This window comes from Mustela nivalis (assembly GCF_964662115.1).
Source record: "Mustela nivalis genome assembly, chromosome: 2".
NCBI lineage: Eukaryota > Metazoa > Chordata > Mammalia > Carnivora > Mustelidae > Mustela > Mustela nivalis.
In genome coordinates, this window is record NC_139021.1 from 119,642,218 (window position 1) to 119,645,736 (window position 3,519).

Genomic DNA, 3,519 nt, shown 5'->3' on the forward strand with positions numbered 1-3,519 from the left:
ATAGTTCTTATAATTTATTCATATCATATTTTAATTATCCTTTCTAATTCACTTGCTAAGTAATTAGGAAATAGCTTTGAAGCATGTTTAAATGACATTCTGTAGAAATGTATGTTATTCATGAGAAGCCAGAAGGATGCATTTTCAACCACTCCACCATGTGATTTTGATATACTAAACTTTGAAAAAAACACTGAATTAGTATTTTATTTCTAATTTAATACCTAAGTATTTCTTGTCGAAATTCAAAACTCCTAAGCTCATCATAGGCATAGCATTAATCTTATACATTAGTCTCATAAAGAGTTAATTTATGGGCCGCCCGGATTGCTCAGTGGGTTAAGCCTCTGCTTTCAGATCAGGTCAAGATCTTAGGGTTCTGGGATCAAGCCCCACATTGGGATCTCTGCTCAGCAGGGAGCTTGCTTCTCCATCTCTCTTTTTGCCTGCCTCTCTGTCTACTTGTGATCACTGTCAAATAAATAAAACCTTTAAAAAAGAGTTAATTTATACTAAATATAATGGGAACCAACATGTTTTTGGCATATCTATAAATTATGTTTTAAAAAGTTAATCTAGGATTTTGACAGATTCCTGCTCAATGTGAGGCAGGAATCCATCAGAATCCTAGAAGAGAATGTAGACAGTAACCTCTTGGACATTAGCCACAGCAGCTTGTTTCAAGACACGTCTCCAAAGGCAAAGGAAACAAAAGCGAAAATGAACTTCTGGGACTTCATCAAGATCAAAAGCTTCTGAGTCGGCCTTTTTCGCCCGCTCCCCCTCCCCCAGTGCTGCTCTGGCTGCACCGCGCTCTCGCTCAGAGCTCCCGGCTCTTGCTAAGGTAGTGCAGCCGTCATCTCTCTTCAGCCGTCGTCATGATCATCTACCGGGACCTCATCAGCCATGATGAGATGTTCTCTGACATCTACAAGATCCGGGAGATAGTGGACGGGCTGTGTCTGGAGGTGAAGGGAAAGATGGTCAGTAGGACAGAGGGTAACATTGATGACTCGCTCATTGGTGGAAATGCCTCTGCTGAAGGCCCGGAGGGCGAAGGTACTGAAAGCACAGTCATCACTGGTGTTGATATTGTCATGAACCATCACTTGTAGGAAACCAGCTTCACAAAAGAAGCCTACAAGAAGTACATCAAAGATTATATGAAATCCACCAAAGGCAAACTTGAAGAACAGAGGCCAGAAAGAGTATAGCCTTTTATGACAGGGGCTTCAGAACAAATCAAGCACATCCTTGCTAATTTCAAAAACTACCAGTTCTTTATTGGTGAAAACATGAATCCAGATGGCATGGTTGCTTTGCTGGACTACCGTGAGGATGGTGTGACCCCATATATGATTTTCTTTGAGGATGGTTTAGAGATGGAGAAATGTTAATGCATCTGGCCATTACTTTGGATGTATCACCTGTTGTTGTAACAGGCTGCTGCTCTTCATCCACACAACACCAGGACTTCGACAAATGGGACTGATGTCATCTTGAGCTCTTCATTTATTTTGACCCTGATTTATTTGGAGCAGAGGTATTGTTTTTAAGAGAAAAACATGTCATGTAGGTTGTCTAAAAATAAAATTGCATTTAAACTCAAAAAAAAAAAAAAAAGCTTCTGCACAGCAAAGGAAACAGTCAACAAAACAAAGAGGCAACCCACGGAATGGGAGAAGATATTCGCAAATGACAGTACAGACAAAGGGCTGATATCCAAGATCTATAAAGAACTCCTCAAACAACACACACAAAACAGATAATCACATCAAAAAATAGGCAGAAGACATGAACAGATACTTCTCCAAAGAATACATACAAATGGCTAACAGATACATGAAAAAATGTTCATTATCATTAGCCATCAGGGAGATTCAAGTCAAAACCACATTGGAATATCACGTTACACCAGTTAGAATGGCCAAAATTAACAAGATAGTAAACAACAAGTGTTGGAATGGATGTGGAGAAAGGGGAACCATCTTATACTGTTGGTGGGAATGCACGTTTGTGCAGCCACTTTGGAAAACAGTGTGAAGATTCCTTAAGAAATTAAAAATAGATGCTGTGAAGTGGGTAAACCTGGCGATTCACAGACCTGTACCCCTGGGGATAAAAATATATTATATGTTTATAAAAAATAAAAAATTTTAATAATTAAAAAAAGAAATTAAAAATAGAGATATCTTATGACCCTGCAATTGCACTACTGGGTATTTACCCCAAAGATATAGATGTAGTGAAAAGAAGGGCCATCTGTACCTTAATATTCATAGCGGCAATGGCCACAGTCGCCAAACTGTGGGAAGAACCAAGATGCCCTTCAACAGATGAATGGATAAAGAAGATATGATCCATGAGAGACTATGGACTCTGAAAAACAATCTGAGGATTTTGAAGGGGCGGGGGGTGGGAGGTCGGGGTACCAGGTGGTGGGTATTATAGAGGGCACGGATTGTATGGAGCACTGGGTGTGGTGCAAAAATAATGAATACTGTTATGCTGAAAATAAAAAATAAATCTAAAAAAATTTGCAATAAAAAAAAAAAATTTGCAATAAAAAAAAAGATATGGTCCATAAAGAAGATATGGATGAATAGATAAAGAAGATATACCTCCATCAGAAAGGATGAATACCCAACTTTTGTATCAATATTGATGGGACTGGAGGAGACTATGCTGAGTGAAATAAGTCAAGCAGAGAGAGTCAATTATCATATGGTTTCACCTATTTGTGGAGCATAAGGAATAACATGGAGGACATTGGGTGATAGAAAGGAGAAGTGAATTGGGTGAAATCAGAGGGGGAGACAAACCATGAGAGACTGTGGGCTCTGAGAAACAAACTGAAGGTTTTGGAGGGGAGGGAGCAGGAGGCTGGGTGAGCCTGGTGGTGGGTATTAAGTAGGGCACGTATTGCATGGAGCACTGGGTGTGGTGCATAAACAATGAATTTTGGAACACTGACAAGAAATAAAATAGAAGAAAATGAAAAAAAAAAAGTTATTCTAGCAGGAGCCCTCAATATTCTCAGCAAAACCACTCATTCTGAAATGAAAGGGTGAAAGTGGCCTGTATTGGTTCGGATAAAAATACTCAGTGGTCAACAAGCAACCAGAGAGCATACTGGAGTCATCATGGCCTCTGCAAAGTGTCCTGTCCCATGGCGCACACACACGTGCACACACTCACCGTCCTTGTGTAGGTGTCAGGTAAAGTCACTGAAACTAAGACACATGGGGGTTGAGTAGGGGCTGAGCTCTGTGGGGGCCCTGAAATGGCACCAGGGCCTCCCTTCCCCAGTTATCTGTCAACACGGAGTCCCCAGCAGGGTAGCCAACTGCAAAAGTGGGGACTTCCAGGCCCCCAACACTACTCTAGACAGTGTTGCTTTCCCCAAAGCAGAGTCATTCAGGCGAGTCATAGGTCCAGCCCAGCTTCAAGATGGGGCAGCACATGCTCCTGTAGGCCAAGACGGGGAGCATCAGTGTAACTGGCTAGCGACCCATCTGT

The 3,519-nt window shown here is 41.3% G+C and overlaps 1 pseudogene across 1 annotated transcript; it reads left to right on the plus strand.

Annotated features, from left to right (window-relative positions):
• The first annotated feature begins 799 nt into the window (after nt 1–799).
• LOC309859078 (translationally-controlled tumor protein pseudogene) lies at nt 800–1,625 on the plus strand (annotated as a pseudogene). The gene has a single exon. The product of its transcript is annotated as a translationally-controlled tumor protein pseudogene (transcript).
• Nucleotides 1,626–3,519: the final 1,894 nt, after the last annotated feature.